The following is an 18,260-nucleotide window of genomic DNA, read 5'->3' on the forward strand; positions in this document are numbered from 1 at the left end:
CCCTTCCGGATTTAACTCCCACATATGGAGAGGCCAGTGCTGGCAGGGGAGGATCCGGCGGAAAAGCATCACCTGAATCACATCAGTGAGACTGGTGTTCTTCTCTATCATGTTTTTGATGCGCTTTTGCAGCATCATCACTTCGTCGGTGGACCCCCAGTCCAGAGCCTTGTTGGTCCACGACGCGAGCCGCATTGGGGGTCCGGATCTAAACTCAGGAGTGGCGGCCCATGTGGTGCTGCAAGGTTTGGTGATGTAGAACCACTCCTGGTGCCATACCTTGACAGTTTCCATGAAGGCCCCTTTGGGCCAGGTGGTGTTGGGGAGCTTGCTCACCATGGCGCCGCCGCAGTCCGTGTGCTGACCATCGACCACCTTCGGCTTCACGTTGAAGATCTTGAGCCATAGGCCGAAGTGAGGGGGGATGCGGAGGAGCGCCTCGCACACGACGATGAACGCCGAGATGTGGAGGAAGGAATTGGGGGCTAGATCATGGAAATCCAGCACGTAATAGAACATGAGGCCACAGACAAAGGGGTAAAGGGGAAACCCTAGTCAGTGGAGGAAGCGGGGGATAAAAACCACTCTTTTGCTGGGCTCTGGAGTGGGGATGACCTGCTTCCTGGCAGGGAGCCTGCGCGCGACGTCCGCGGTCAGGTACCCCGCCTCCCGGAGATCCTTGATGTCCTTCTCCATGACGGAGGAGGCCACCCACTTGCCTTGAGAGCTGGATCTGGACATGGCCGGAGAGGTTGGTGGCGGCGGGAAAGATTGAAGCTTGGGTGCTGGAGATTGAGGATGGGGAAGCAGAGGAAGGAAGAAGGCGTGGGGTAAAAAGATGGATCTTTATCCGCTTATATAGGCAGTGAATATCAAGCGCCCCCACAAGCCTTAAAAGTCTCCTGTTCCCAAGAGGTCGTGCGAACGACACGGTTCGATTACCCAAACCCATATTGATGAGGATCCCTCAATAAGCGGACATGCTATCTGCTTTGACAAGACGTATACATAGAAGCCGTGCCTCGAAGCGCGAAGCGGGAGGTCAAAAAACGGTTTGAAATGATAAAGAGGCTAGACGTAACATTTCGCCGAAAAAGTTGTCAGTAGACAGACCTTATTTTATATTGTGCCCTTGTGGTTGAGGGTTGTGACTACTATACAGAGCCGGATACAATTCACTTATTTAGAAGACTACTTTGAAGCATTCGAAGGAGGAACCCGCCTTGCAATGTCGACGACAATCTGCGTACCGAAGACATCGTCATCGAAAGACTGGTTCAGGGGCTACTGAGGGAGTCCTGGATTATGGGGTCCTCGGGTGTCCAGGTTATGTAACATGGGCCGGACTGATGGGCCGTGAAGATACAAGATAGAAGGCCTTCCCCCGTGTCCGGATGCGACTCTCCTTTGCGTGGATGGCAAGTTTGGCGTCCGGATGTATAATTTCCTTCTCCATAAACTGACTCTGTACAACCCTAGGCCCCTCTGGTGTCTATATAAACCGGAGGGTTTAGTCCGTACAGGCTATCAGAATTCATATAGGCTAGAAAGCCAGGGCTTAGCCATTACGATCTCGAGGTAGATCAACTCTTGTAACCCCTATACTCATCGATGTCAATCAAGCCGGAAGTAGGGTTTTACCTCCATTAAGAGGGCCCGAACCTGGGTAAACATCGTGTCCCCTTTGTCTCCAGTTACCTTCGATCCTCAGACGCACAGTTCGGGACCCCCTACCCAAGATCAGCCGGTTTTGACACTGACAGGTGGCGGCGGACTGATAGGGTTTATCGCCTCCATCTTCGTCCCTCGGTGAGTTCATCGCCTCCATCTTCGCAGTGGCAGTGTCATTTCGTAGTGACATTTTTTGAGAGAGAACCACCTACTCATGTGTTGAGACCAAGATATTCCATTCCAACCACAAGAATCTTGATCTATAGCCTTCCCCAAGTTGCTTTCCACTCAAATCATCTTTCCACAAAATCCAAATCTTTGAGAAAGAGTTGAGTGTTGGGGAGACTATCATTCGAAGCACAAGAGCAAGGAGTTCATCATCAACACACCATCTATTACCTTTTGGAGAGTGGTGTCTCCTAGATTGGTTAGGTGTCACTTGGGAGCCTCCAAGAAGATTGTGGAGTTGAACCAAGGAGTTTGTACGGGCAAGGAGATCGCCTACTTCGTGAAGATCTACCCTAGTATGGCAAGTCCTTCATGGGCGATGGCCATGGTGGGATTGACAAGGTTGCCTCTTCGTGGGTGGAGCCCTCCATGGACTCGCACAGCCGTTACCCATCGTGGGTTGAAGTCTCCATCAACGTGATGTAAGATAGTCCACCTATCGGAACCACGCCAAAAATCTCCATGTCTACATTGCGTTTGCTCCCTTCAAACTCCTACCTTTAGCTTCATATGCAAATGTTTTACATTCCGCTGCTATACTCTTAGATTTGCATGTGTAGGTTGATTGCTTGACTTGTGCTAAGTTGCTAAAATCTGCCAAGACTTAAAATTGGGAAAAGGCTAGATTTTTATTTGGTCAAGTAGTCTAATCACCCCCCCTCTAGACATACTTTCGATCCTACACCACCACCGTCTACCAAGCATAGCAAACTACAACTACCACGATTTGCAAAAGACAGTAAGATAGCTCAATGGCATAGCACAATAATATAGTATTCGTATACATGCATATATTCATAGTGTGATATAACTACATGCATAGAAAACAATAGGTAAAGGATGATCAACATGTAACTTGCCTTGGTTCTGGTACAGAAAGTCACACTCCTGACAATAACTCGTGTCGCACTCCGGACAATCTACACGATTCACACAATTCAACAAATCAATCCAAAAATCAAATGAAGCCAAAATAAAACCAACAACAAGAAATCAGTTTAAAACTCCAACAACAGTAGCATAACAGGATGAACAAATCATCTACAATGCACTAGAAACACAACGCAAAAAGAATCACTCGATTTTGACAAACGGTTTGAAAGTTACGGCCTCTCGAACAAATTCAAATTTAAATAGTGCAAACATGAGAAATTTTGGTATTGTCATACACTTTTGGTCATTATGAGTGCATATGAGAAAGAATCAACTAAACTGGATATAAATGCTAAAAGATATAGCTATTAGAACTTTTGGTGCAAATATGAAAATAAAGCAAAAAGGAAAACAGAAAAATCATGTACCATAGCTTTTCCTGTGCGTGTCCCGTAGCGAAGTGCCACATGGCAGTGGGTGATTGGTCGAAAAAGCCCCTGCGCATGCGTGCTCACCAGAACAGGGGATGCGGCGGCGGCGGTCGGGCGTCGGTGACAACGGCTCTCTGGTGAGTCTTCGGCGGAGGCGAGGTGACGGGGTAGGCGGATACGGCATTCGGCAGTGGTGGGATGGTGTGGTCTGGGGCGGCATTAGCTTCCTCGGGCGGTGGCGGTAGCTCGTGTGACACCGGTGATCTCTGGAGCTTTGGCTCGGCGTCGATGGTCGTCCTGGTGTTCTGTAGGTCAGCCCACGCTGTCAAACAAGCGGGTAACCGAGAGGGTTCTATGGAAGTAAGTGGCACGGCTGTGGGTGCTCTTACAGCGACAGGAACAACCGGAGAACGATAGCGGTCTCGAGCTCCTCCGGCGAGATCCAAATCGCCCAGCAGAGGCGTGTGGACGAGGGGCGATGGGGAAACGGCTTCGGTAGGGTTCCTGGAGGAGTCTAGCTCGCGTGCGGCGTCCTTGGAGGGCACGGGATCGACCAGGGCGCTAGATCGATCCGGGTTCGGCCTCGGCGTGCGCGCGGCAGTCCGGCTCAGGGAAGAACGAACAAGGGTGTGGGGTCCACGGTCAGTGGCTGGGGCGATAGCGATGGGTGCAGTGCTGTGTACCGCTTCGGCGGAGTGGGTGCTGGGGTGTGGGCGGTGGGGTTTGGTGGGCCGTGGCTGTCTAGGCCGAGCAGTGCGTTGCGGCGCTACACTGCGTTTTTGTTTTTTTAAGTAAAAAACCATAACAGGTAAAAAAATAAAAAAAATACCAGGATAAAATATAGATAAAATATATATATATACACATAGTAAAAATAACACTACTAAAATAAACTACAGGAACACTAGTTCCACCTATAATGCAATTTTGAAAAAAATAGTTTTTATGCAATAGGCCACATAAACAGCAACAAAACACTCGAATAAAATATTTTGGAGATTATGAAAAATACCAGAACATATCACATGAACTAGAAATATTATTCTGGACATTATGAACATTTTTAAAATAGGGGACAAGTCATGTTATCTCCACTCCAATAAATTGCCTTGAGTTGCATAATGAAAAAAATAATTTCGAAAAAGCAAATAATGCAAATAAAAATATGAGATGCATAAGAATGAACTATTGACATCCTAATTAGGAAAATTGGGATGTTACAAACCTACCCCCTTAAGATGAATCTCGCCCTCGAGATTTGGGCTGGCTAGCAAATAGGTGTGGGTGATCCTGCGTGAGATCTTTCTCTCGTTCCCAGGTAGCTTCTTCCTTTGAATGATGATCCCACTGAACCTTGCATAACTTGATTGTCTTGGTGCAAGTAACTCTCTCTGCTGTCTTCAGAATCTTAACAGGCTTCTCCTCATAGGTCAATCACTCTCCAACTAAATTTCCTCAAGTGGCGCTGTGTCTCTCAATGGAACATCCATCATCTCCGCATGACTCTTCTTCAACTGAGATACATGAAACACATTATGAACTCCTGACAAGGATTCTGGCAACTCCAACTGATAAGCTACCTCCCCTCTACACTCCAAGATCTTGTAAGGCCCCACAAAACGTGGTGATAACTTACCTTTAATTCCAAACCTCTTAATTCCACAAAGTGGTGAAACTCTAAGATATGCACGGTCTCCTACCTCATATGTCACCTCCTTACGTTTTGCATCTGCATAACTCTTCTTCCTGGACTGTGCTATCTTCAACCTATCATGAATCAACTTGACCTTCTCCTCAGCATCTCTGATCATGTCTGGTCCAAAGAACTGACGCTCTCCAACCTCATCCCACATCAATGGTGTCCTGCACTTTCTACCATACAATACCTCAAATGGTGCCATCTTTAGACTAGCTTGATAACTATTATTATATGAGAACTCTGTAGAACGTAAATTATCATCGCAACTGGACCCATAGTCCAAAGCACAAGCTTTCAACATATCCTCCAAAATCTGATTTACCCTCTCTGTCTGCCCATCTGTCTGTGGATGGAAAGTTGTACTGAACTCTAGCCTGGTACCCAAAATGATTCATGCAACTGACACCAAAATTTGGATGTGAACTGAGAACCTCTATCAGACACTACCTTCCTTGGAACTCCATGCAGACAAACAATTTTAGACATATAAATCTTTGCTAGCTGAGCACTGGTATAAGTAGTCTTTACCGGGATGAAGTGAGCAACTTTAGTCAAATGATCAACAACTACCCAAATAGAATCATAACCTGACCGGGTCCTGGGTAGACCTGTAATGAAATCATACCAATCTCATCCCACTTCCAATCAGGTATAGGCAATGGCTGTAACAAACCTGGTGGTCGCTGATGTTCTGCTTTAACCCTCTAGCACACATCACATGTTGCAATATATCCGGCAATTTCCCTCTTCAGGCTAGGCAAACAAAATCTTTCCCTCAAATCCAAATACATCTTAGTATTACCTGGGTGAATAGAATAAGGTGAATCATGCACCTCCTGAAGGATTAACTTCCTGATATCTGCATCCTGAGGTACACAAATACGCTTCTCAAACCATATGGCTCCATGTTCATCCTCATGGAAACCTTCTGCCTTACCTTTAATCATATTCTCTTTTATCTCGGAAATCTCCTTATCACCCTTTTGAGCTTCTCTGATCCTGTCAAGCAAAGTAGGGTTTACCTCAAGTGTTGCCAAATATCCCTTAGGAAGCATCTCTAACCTGAGATTCCTGAACTGTTCACGTAACTCGGGTGGCATATTATCAATATTAACTGCATTAGCATGGCTCCTATGACTCAATGCATCAGCAACAACATTAGCCTTACCAGGATGATACTGCACATTCAAATCATAATCCTTGATAAGCTCCAACCATCTCCTCTACTTGAGGGTCAAATCCTTCTGAGTAAAAATATACTTCAAGCTCTTATGATCAGTAAATATATCACAATGATTACCAATAAGATATGGCCTCCAAGTTTCAATGCATGCACAACTGAAGCTAACTCCAAATCATGTGTAGGATAATTATGCTCATGATTCTTAAGATGACGTGAAGCATATGAAACAACTTTACCTTCCTGCATCAAAACACTCCCAAGTCCTTGACAGGAAGCATCACAATATACCTGGAAGTCCTTATGTATATCCGGCAGAGTTAAGACCGGTGCTGTAGCCAAACACCGCTTCAACTCCTGAAAACTGGCTTCACATTCATCGTCCCAAACAAATTTCTTCTCTTTCTTCAGCAATTCAGTCATAGGCTTTGCAATCTTGGAAAAGTTCTCAATAAACCTCCTGTAATAACCTGCAAGGCCCAAAAAGCTACGGATCTCCCCCACTATCGTGGGTGTCTTCCACACTATAACTGCAGCAACCTTAGATGGATCAACTGCAACTCCATTACTTGACATAACATGTCCAAGGAATGCTACCGCATCCAGCAAAAACTCGCATTTGCTGAACTTGGCATACAACTGATGTTCCCTCAATTTCTCCAATACCAAACGCAGATGTACCTCATGCTCTTGCTTATCCTTGGAGAACACCAATATATCATCAATAAAAACAACCACAAATTTATCCAAGAACTCCATAAACACCTTGTTCATCATATTCATGAATTATGCAGCGGCGTTAGTCAATCCAAATGACATAACATTATATTCATACAACCCATACCTCGTAGTAAAATCAGTCCTGGGAATATCTTGCTCACGAATCTTCAATTGATGATAACCAGAACGAAGATCAATCTTAGAAAACACAATAACTCCCTCCAACTGGTCAAACAGATCATTTATCATAGGCAAAGGATACTTATTCTTAATGGTTACCTCATTCAGAGAACGATAATCAACACACATCCTCAAGGTCCCATCCTTCTTCTCTACAAACAAAACTGGAGCTCCCCAAGGTGATGAACTTGGGCGAATAAATCCATGTGCCTGCAATTCCCTTTCTGTTTCTTTAAATCCTCCAACTCTTGAGGAGGCATTCTATACAGTCTCTTTGCAATAGGTCCAGTGCCTGGTATTAAATCAATAAGAAACTCTATATCTCTATCTGGTGGCATACCTGGCAACTCCTCTGGAAACACATCCGGATAATCCCTCACGACTGGCACCTCTTCCAGGCTACCCCCCTTAAGAGAGTTCACCTGTACCTGATTATGCTTATACTTACATACATATTTGATCCTCTTCCCTCCTGGTGCACTAAGAGTAATAGATCGACTGGCACAATCAATACAGCCTTTATATAACTACAACCAATCCATACCCAAAATAATATCCAGACCTTGTGACTTTAATATAATCAAATCTGTAGGAAACTCATGCTTCCCAATAGACAAAGTCAACTGATGACAACCAACACCTGCTATCATTTCAGCTCCTGGGGAACTCACTCTAATAGGCATACTAAGGGTTTTCTTTGGCAAGAATAGATGAGTTATAGATATAATAGGGCCAAAATTATGTATATATAAATATATCATACCCATATGCATAATATGGTCAAGCCAACAAAACACAACAAAGAATAACACCTACAAACAAACAACAAACAATAAGATAATACTATATATATAGTCGAATAATTTCGACAAGATGTAATTTAACACACAAACTACCAATCAAGCAAACAATCTAGTATCTTCATACCACGAAAGTGGGCATAATCAGATACACTAACACGATAACATTGCAATATAAAACAAGCATGAATGGTGGTCTCAGCACTAGTTCCTACTTAACTGTTCAAGATACTTGAGGGTTTACTAATAAACAGCAAGAAGTATAGCTAGTTTATAAAATAATTTTCACTCCTATGGCTTTTCTAATCCATTTTCTAGGGTCACGTCCTACAGTCAACACACTGCTCTGATACCATCAGTAATGAACAAACCTCGAAGGATTTGAGTCTCTGTGCGTACCGTGCTAGTCCCTGGATCGACACGCTAGCACACACAGTATAGATGAATACCAGAATAGCAAGTGCATCACTTATTACAACGTATGATCTAGAATGTATAAAATAAAACAATCTGCCTATCACTTGGCTAGCTTTATTCAATTGAACATCGGAAAGTAGCAGAAAATAACGATGAATCCCATCATAGCCCACTGGCGATGCTGAGTGCAGACTCGCGACCATAACGGTACCTCACTCTTCGTCTGAATATCCTGCAACATGAGACGTTGCAGCCATATAGGTCAATACTTTGGATGTATTGGCAAGTTACACAGGAGTAATAATAAAGCAGACCTACATGTATATGCATAGTACAACAAAGGAAGGCTTGAGGGTTTATTTTTGCAGAAAGTTGATTTTGTCCTCATAACTATCTAATAGTCATATTTTAATTTAGCTCTCTCATTACTACAATTATATACACAAGGTTGAGTTGGCAAATTCAACTCCAACCTACCCTTTATTATGTTTTCCCACAAGTATTATTAAGTGTCACATCTGTCAAGATCATCCAACAACTGTAATGGCATAGTTGCTCAAATTTGTCCATAACAGGGGACATGGCTAATCATGATTAGTTTTGATACTCTGCAGAGTGTTGCACACTTTACCCACTAGACTAAACCCAAAGACTGAGATGAAGTCTTTCTCAAGTAGTCACCTCCACCCACCGGCAGCCGGTACACCTACTCATATCTACATCTGCTAGCTTACCTGGCCGATAATCCCACAACCTACTCAACTAAGCCAAAGCCAATTTAGCTAGTGGTTGCGCATGGAAGCTACTAGTCAATAAGTCTGTCTGATCTTTTTGAGCCTGGGCGGCGGTCCACTTACATTCAGAGGGTATAAACCACCCTTCAATACCAATTCCGCCCGGAGGTGAATTAAGTCCTTAATTACTACTCAAATTGTTATTTATACCTACTAATAAAAGAAATAGGTATTCTTAGTCGTCATGCTATTTTATAGAAAACCCCCTGATTTTTCTGACATTAAACCCGTAGTAGATATATTAAATGTTTTTTAAAATACTCATATGTTCTAAACCGTAACTCCAAATTTAACATGTTATATATGAATTTTGATTATAAAAATATGTATACTATGAATATGATGTTATTTTACTTCTTAATAATCTTAAAAAATACTATCTAGGGACCAATACCTATGACATGTATGGCAAGAAATAGTGATGAAATATGGACGCAAGTACCTGCGTCCATAGGAGACAATACAAAATGTTCTTTTTCAGACCAAAAAAATCTCTCTTTATGCTTAAAAAATCATGTATCTTTTATAAACTCTTCATGTATTTAAGAAATATGCATGTGAAAAAAAGTGTTCAAGAGTTACCCTAAGTTGGTGATGCTTAAACTGAAAACCGCCCTTGATGCACACATGTCTCCGTAGTGTGCTAATGTTTGATCGTCTATTTTTGTCGTTTTCCTTTGTCGTCCCGCAACAATACCCCATTTCACACATGACATGAATAAATGCATGATCACTTGCCCATTTCTTTGTACGGATTAAATGTATATGCATGCCGTGTTGAAATAGAATACTTGTGGAATATTGAACTGCGCTTTTGTGGGCTAAGACCATCTTTGTTTGGGCTGTAGCTACAAATTCTTAGATTATAGACATTTTTTTTTGTAAATTACGAGCGCGTGGTATTTTTTCTCCCGTTGCAACGCACGGGCCTTTTTGCTAGTATTTATAATCCTCACAAGCTCAATGAATACACGAACCACCCCCGTCTACCAAGTATAGCAAACTACAACTACCACGATTTGCAAAAGACGGGAAGATAGGTCAACGGCATAGCACAATAATATAGTATTCCTATACATGCATATATTCATAGTGTGATATAACTACATGCATAGAAAAAATAGGTAAAGGATGATCGATATGTAACTTGCCTTGGTTCTTGTTCAGAAAGTCACACTCCTGACAATAACTCGCGTCGCACTCCAGAAAATCTACACGATTCACACAATCCAACAAATCAATCACCGAAAATCAAATAAAGCCAAAATAAAACCAACAACAAGAAATCATTGTAAAACTCCAACAACAGTAGCATAACAGCATGAACAAATCATCTACAATGCACTAGAAACACAACGCAAAAAGAATCACTCAATTCCGACAAACGGTTTGAAAGTTACGGCCTCCGGAAGGTTTGATTCAAATTCGAATGAATTCAAATTTAAACAATGCAAACATGAGAAATTTTGGTACTTTCATACACTTCTGGTCATTACGAGTGCATAGGAGAAAGCATCAACTAAATTGGATATAAAAGATATAGCTATTAGAAGTTTTGGTGAAAATCTGAAAATAAAACAAAAAGGAAAACATAAAAATCATGAACAGTAGCTTTTCCTGTGCGTGTCCCGTAGCGAAGTGCCATGTGGCAGCGGGTGATTGGTCGAAAAAGCCCATGCGCGTGCGTGCTCACCAGAACAGGGGATGCGGCAGCGGCGGTCGGGCGTCGGCGACGACGGCTCACTGGTGAGCCTTCGGCGGAGGCGAGGTGACGTGATAGGCAGATGCGGCGTTCGGTAGTGGTGCTGATGGTGTGGTCTGGGGCGGCGTTAGCTTCCTCGGGCGGCGGTGGTAGCCTGCGTGACACCGGTGATCTCCGGAGCTTTGGCTCGGCGTCGGTGGTCGTCCTGGTGCTCTGTAGGTCAGCCCACGGCGTCAAACAAGCGGGTAACCGAGAGGGGGTTCTACGAAAGCAAGTGGCGCGGCTGTGGGTGCTCTTACGGCGACAGAAACAACCGGAGAACGGTGGCGGTCTCGAGCTCCTCCGGCGAGATCAAAATCGCCCAGCAGATGCGTGTGGACGAGGAGCGATGGGGAAACGGCTTCGGTAGGGTTCCTGGAGGAGTCTAGCTCACGTCCGGCATCCTTGGAGGGCACGGGACCGACCAGGGCGCCAGATTGATCTGGGTTCGGCCTCGGCGTGCGCGCTGTGGTCCGGCTCGGTGAAGAAGGAACAGGGGCGCGGGGTCCACGGTTAGTGGCTGGAGCGATAGCAATGGGTGCGGCGCTTTGTACCGCTTCAGCGGAGTGGGGTGCTGCGCTGCGAGTAGTGGGGTTTGGTGGGCCGTGGCTGTCTGGGCCGAGCAGTGCGCTGCGGCGCTTGCGTTTTTGTGTTTTTAAGTAGAAAACCACAACAGGTAAAAAAACTAAAATAAATACCAGGATAAAATATAGATAATATATATATATACACACACATAGTAAAAATAACACTACTAAAATAAACTACAGGAACACTAGTTCCACCTATAATGCAATTTTGTAAAAAAATAGTTTCTATGCAATAGGCCACATAAACAGCAACAAAACACTCGAATAAAATATTTTGGAGATTATGGAAAATACCAGAACATATCAGATGAACTGTAAATATTATTCTGGACATTATGAACATTTTTAAAATAGGGGACAAGTCATGTTATCTCCACTCCAATAAATTACCTTGAGTTGCATAATGAAAAGAATAATTCCGAAAAAGCAAATAATGCAAATAAAAATATGAGATGCATATGAATGAACTATTAACATCCTAATTAGGAAAACTGGGAAGTTACAATATATATTTTTGGTTTCTTTGGTGTTTTGTTTTTGGTTATTTAATTTTGGGCTTTCTTTCCCTTTTTAATTTTTCGTCATTTCTCCGTTTACATTTTTTCACCTTCTCTTTGTTTATATGTCGTTGTATTACAAATATTCTTCAAATATATGGTGAATATTCAAATACATGCATACATAGTTCTAATACATGATGGACATTGTTTTCAAATACATACTGAACAATATTTTCTAATACGGTGAACATTCTTTCTAATACACACTGCACATTTACGATGAATTTTTTCATATATAGCGAACTTATTTTCAATATGTGGGAAATTGTTTTTCACGTAGTTTTTTTGAAAAATTGTCGATAATTTTGGATTTTTTACGTTTTTCAAAAAATGTTTGGAATATTTTAGAAAACGTGAAAAAACAAATTGTAAAATATTGTAAATGGTGTGAAGGCTTGTGTTGTTTGGGCCTGAGACGGGCAATATGTTCGGTCCTATTTCACACACATCCGTGGCCGTGGCCCGTGGGGCTATTTCACCCCCCTGTGTTTCCTCTTCCTCCGGCCCTGCCGCCTCTCGTGCAAGCACCGGCTCTGCCCTCCCCCCATCCCGACGCCCGTCCCACGACGCGCGTGTGCCGCCGGCGCCCAACGGATTCACCGATCCGCCGCGCTGCGCACCGCACACCACCCGAGCCTTCGGAGGCCGGACGCGGCATCGCCGCCGCGAGGAGCAGCCCGGCCGCCGTGCATGCCACCGACGATGACGCTGCAGCAAGAAAGTAACGCCCCCGCCTCCTCTCTCTCTCTCTCTCTCTCTTTCTCTCCCGCTTACCTTTTCATCCTTCCCAACCACTGTGGTCACCACCGACATTAGTCTTATACTAGTTGTCTTAGGGTTTTCCTATTAAACTAACTAGCAAAAGAGCCCATGCGTTGCAACAGGGGAGAAAACATAACACACGCTCTTAACTCAACAACCATCACTCAAGACCACAATAGGTCCATCTCCTTTATTTTTGCGAGGCATCATATTTGTGCTGCCGCTTATCCTCCTTGTCACTCTCGCCGGCGATGGCCTCGGTGTTCACACAAAACAACAAAAAACGTGTGTTAAATATGGTTAATCCTAAGGCATCTCTCTCTCTCTCTCGCTTTCTCTCACTCTCGCGATGAGAAATCTGGTTTTTTCCACTGCGACATTTTTCAGAGGTATGCATGTGTAGTTATCGATGTTTTCTTTTCCGTATATGGTTATAGTGGGGTGTTTATTTGCAATCCCGATCGCCGCCGGTATGAAAAAACTGAATTATAAGTTTTCTTCCATAACTATATTTTTAAAATATTTAACAGGTAAAATTAACATCATATTTAGATTCCACACATTTTTCCAATAAAATTTCATATATAATATGTTAAAATCGAAGTTACGATTTAAAAGATACAGATAATTTAGAAAATCATTTGGTTCGACTCAAATATATTTCAAAATAATATTTAAAAATACTTAACAAGTAAAAATAATCTCATATTCATATTCTACATATTTTTCTAATCAAATTTCATATATAACATGTTCAAATCGGAGTTACGGTTTAAAAGATATGGATGATTTTAAAAAGTATTTGTTTGACTTAAATATGATCCGCGGATGAATTACGTAAAACATCAGGGGGTTTTCGAAAAATGTAAAATAACGGTTCGGGTGTGACTTAAATCCAGATGGCGGGTTGATTTCAAGAAAATAGAGGGACTTTTCTGAAAAATGTCATGACGGACGAAAGAAACCCAATTTGCTTTATTATTAGGTAAAGATAAAGATTGTCGAGCAACTCGGTACTGAACTTATCACTGATTTGGTGGAATAATGTGTACGGAGAGCAGTGAACTTGTCACTGATTTGGTGGAATTTGTGTTCAGAGAGCACTGACCAGTAGTTCTAAAGCTAGAATATCTTATCTTACTCTTGTAGCTTGTTCCCTTTCAGGTGTGATGAACATGCCGGAGATACTGCCCAGCCACCATCAGCACAAACAGTACAAGAACTTGTTGATTCATTATCGTGCCAACTACCAGGGAGGATTTGTGCCAAAGGAAAATCAACCACGGGTGTTTTGGTGGAGGAGAAGGACCTGGTTTCGTACCGTCGCGATTGGGAAAAAACTTGGGGTGACAAGTGTGGCTCCTTCGAATTCTACTGTAATCTACTTACTACCCATCTGGTTCTTGCTCTTCCCTTACCAATCGAGAAAAAGGAGATTGGTAGATTAGTTTCATTGTAGCTAGACTGCATCTTGTAGTATGTACTGAACCAGAATTCTTTAGTCAATGTTTGATTTTTGGGCTGATTTTTGTGACTTTTGCTGCAGCGTGCGTGAGAGCCATGCTTTTCACGTGCAAACGCACCCCACCACATGCAGGCGTGACCTGCCTGCAGATCTTCTCCATCAGAGTCGTGGAGATCAATGGTGGTTATCTTGAGTGGCAACTCGAGGTCTACGGCCCGGGCCTGGTCGCCACCCGGGACTCCATTGATCATAATCTTAACATTATCTTTAGACTCAGGAGGGACGCCTGCCAACTCACTCACCAGTTGTGCTGTAATTGCAAAAAAGCACCACATTTGAGGCATCGATTGCACAAAACCACCTAGTCCCTAATTTTGTGCAAAAATATCCGCGTTTTTAGTAAACTTTTTGCAAATTACACTAATCAGGTGATTTAGCCTGACTAATCACTTTCTGACAAGTGGGGCCGGATTGTAAGGAGATGATCTGGTAAAAAATGACATACACCTCCCTGGTTTTCACAAAGACACCCTTATTCAAAAAAAAGGAAAAAAGCAATTAGCCCCCCTCCCACCCTGTCGCCTTCCTCCTCTGAGGTGGTGGCTGGCCACGGCAAGGCGGCCTCCGGCGGGACGGCCTCCCTCCTCCCTGGCCTTGCCTCGTGGGCGGGGTGGCATCCCTCCTCATCACTACGTCACGCCTCGCCTCGCCGGAGCAGAAGGGTCACGACGTGCAGGAGCTCGTCCTCACCGGAGTTCGAAGCAGTTGAGCAGTGCGTCCGGGTCGCAAGTCCCCGCGGTGGAGTTGCTGCTGAACGCGGGCATGGCACCGTCGTCCTCGACGTCCCACCGTGCGGCGGCCTGGTGCAGCACAACGGCCTCGTCGGCGGCGGCCCATAGAATCACGGCGGCCTCGTCCGTGGTCGAGTGTTGGAGGCACGGCCACGGCAGGGCAAGGCGCCGCCGGCCTTCAAGGCCACAACCAGCAATCGAGCTTTCGCTACTAGCTCTGGACGGCAGGGCCATGGACGACACCGCGCTCCTGAGCATCGAGCGGCCTGGGTGTCCCCTGCAGATGTCCGAGGCGCGGCCAATGTAGGGCCAGGGCACCGCCGGTCTTCAAGGTCGCGAGCAGCAGTTGAACTTTCGCTGCTGCCGGCAGATGGCACCACGCTCCTGGGCGTCGAGTGGCCTGGGCGTCCCCTGCATATGGCCGAGGCGCAGCTGCTCCTCTTCCCGACTGTCCCCCTGGCCCGACGGCAAGATCCAACCATGCGCAGCCGGCAGCCCGACGCGCAAGCCCTCCGCCCAGCGTGTTGCTCCGGCGTCCCCGGCCAAGCAGCACGGCGGAGGCCAGGAACCCAACGCCCAACGCGCCTCTACCCGGGGGGTGGGGGGCTGATTGCTTTTCTGTTTTAGATCAAGGGCGGTGTGTGTAAAAATTTTGCTGTTACAATCTGGCCCCACTTGTCAGAAAGTGGTTAAATGGGACAAATCACCTGATCAGTGCAATTTGCAAAAAATTTACTGAAAACACGATGATTTTTGCACAAAATTAGGGACTAGGTGGTTTTCTGCAATCGATGCCCCAAATGTGGTGGTTTGATGCAATTAACTCGGTGTGGTCAAGTACTATTTTCATTTATGTGGGGTTGGCTATATTATGTTGTGTTCTTATTTCTTTATTGTAGTTGATTTATTTGTTAATGAGTAGTGCTACCGATGTTTGGAGGATCCATTTTTGGCGCTGACCGGCCCGTATCATGCGATTGTCTTCACCGGCCCAGTCGACATTGAGATCCAACTCAAAGTGAAGGGCAGAACCAGAGCATGAAGACAATGATTTCATCTCCAAAGTGCTGGTATACGAATGTGATCCCAGTGACAAACTCGCCGAAGCAGGCATAGGCGACCACGACATCATGCGCACCAGCTGTTTCGGTGAGTTGTGCTCCCTACAGGTCACCTCCTCCCTGATCGCCGAAGCGGCCGAGGCCACTGTCATCTGTGCTGAAGTAATCGAGGGCATATGTCCCCCAAAGTCAGGAATCCATGTCGTTTCTGGTACTGACAGCATAGATACTTTGTACTGCTTGATGCTCGGGATGGGACACTCCATGTGGATCCGGCTGACGGTGTCATCCCCATTATCGGAAATGTTGTCTACATGGAAAAAGATGGCTGGCTCAAGCTTTCTATAGAGGCCTATAGAAAGAGTGGACGTATGTACGCAGAATCTGTTACAGAGTTGATACCCAAGAGATCCGCCACCAGTACTGCCATATGCAAGCTTCCCTTCTGCACGGTTGTGTTCAGCGTAGCTTGGTCCTGCCTCGTGGCCAAAGTGGATGACCTGAGGACCTACGGTATCTGATTCTGATCTGATGCAACCAACCCAACCATTTACTTAGTTGTTTATTTTCTCGAAATGTAGCAGCGCTACTTTTCATTCATTAAGAAGAGGAACCGGCAGAGCCGGGAAATTACAAGGGAAAAACAAGGATGAGAGTAAAAGATCACACCATTTACTTAGTTGTGGAGCGACTGTTTAGCGATTTATTTTGTCCAGTGGTATGTTAAAGATGCTGAGGTGTTGTTTATGTGTAAGGCTAACAACAAGTCATGTTAGTTTGATCAAGTGTCCAGATCAGGGTTCATACTGGTTGATTTAGATCTGCGTTGCTGCTCTTATGGTCTGCATCCACAAGTGAATTTTCTTGCATCTCTGCATGCATCACTGAACCTATATCTTGGGTAATGTAACTGTGTCCACAAGTGAATTTCTTGTTAATTTCGCTGGTCTATTATTTTGGATGGAAGATTTTCAGTTCTGGATTATCAAACACATGCCTTGTAGACGCAGCCGCAGGAATAAGAAGCAAGAGAACCTAGGATGCGTCATGTGTTGTTTCAGGTTGAGTGTTTTGCAGTAAGAGACTGGCAGGCCCTTCTCCCAGCTGCTTCCTGCTGCCTTCGTATGATGGAAGGGGCAAGCCGTGGATTTGCCGCCCCTCCATCCCATGATGTCATCCGGTCTCGCGCCACTTCTTCACAGGCCGAAAGTGTGTGTCGACCGTTATGTCCCATGGGCCATCTGAGAAATTATATAAGCTCAACTAGTTGTCTGTAATCAACACTGAATGTGAAATGAATATTATGTTCCTCGGTCTCTCTCGTCTTCTTCCTCAAGTCTATCTCAATGTTAGACAAGTGATACTGTGGACTCGATCTACACTCTCCTAGCTCGGATTTATAGGGTCTCGATTACAATTTCGAATACATGAATTGGAAGAATGGGCAAAGGGGAATTGGGGTTGGTAGCCGCCCCCCGTCATCGCTTTTTATCATCTGGATGATGATGCAGCCTTGTGTTGGAGAATAAGTACATGATGTTCTGGCTAGGCTTCAATGGGTGCAGTTAGGGCCAGTGACTCTGGTGCTGTCCAGCGTGTGCGTTGTGGTCAGCCGTCAGGGTTCTGGCTAATGAATAAGTACGTAGGTGTTTTCCTGCTTGCATGTGTGCCTCTGCCTAGTGGGTCAGGCATGCCAGTGATACTAACATCCCCCTCTTCTTGCATCGAGGCTTGCCCCCATATTCAGCATCATTAGACCAGCGTGCCTTCACATGCTCGATAATGGAGCCATCCTTGCGCCATTGGGATTGCAGGATTTTGACATAGAAAGTCTTTGTCGACAGGGAATCAGTGGAGACCATGGTACCAGAAAGGAGCGCTTGCCACAACTGGGAGACGTGGAAAATTGGGTGGACTACGGCGTGGGGTGGCCATTGTAGCTTGTAGGCGACATCGTTTATCTTGTTTATGATTGATAGGACTAAAGCGTTCCCAGGAGTCCGGATTCCCCACTAGTATGTGTCTAAACGACCGATGCCTAAGCATAATGCTATGTCGGATTCCTAATCCAGTTTATATGTTTCTATTTGTAGGTGGAGCCAAGTACAAATACATGCATACACGCAGCAACCCTGTATCAACGACGCCACTGCCATTCATCCCTACTCCGGTACTGAATGACAATTAAGGGTTTCCCCATGGACACGGCTAAAAGCGGTCTCCGTTTTAACCCCTTCTGCAATGATCAGGCACGATGGGAGAAATGCCTTGACACTAACCTACCTCCACAACCAGCC

The 18,260-nt window shown here is 44.8% G+C and overlaps 1 pseudogene; it reads left to right on the forward strand.

Annotated features, from left to right (window-relative positions):
* Nucleotides 1-14,206: 14,206 nt before the first annotated feature.
* LOC147957807 (uncharacterized) lies at nucleotides 14,207-16,484 on the forward strand (annotated as a pseudogene).
* The last annotated feature ends 1,776 nt before the right edge of the window (nucleotides 16,485-18,260 follow it).

This window comes from Triticum urartu, chromosome 7A, assembly GCF_056163025.1.
Source record: "Triticum urartu cultivar PI428250 chromosome 7A, HENAU_Tu73, whole genome shotgun sequence".
In the NCBI taxonomy this organism is placed as follows: domain Eukaryota; kingdom Viridiplantae; phylum Streptophyta; class Magnoliopsida; order Poales; family Poaceae; genus Triticum; species Triticum urartu.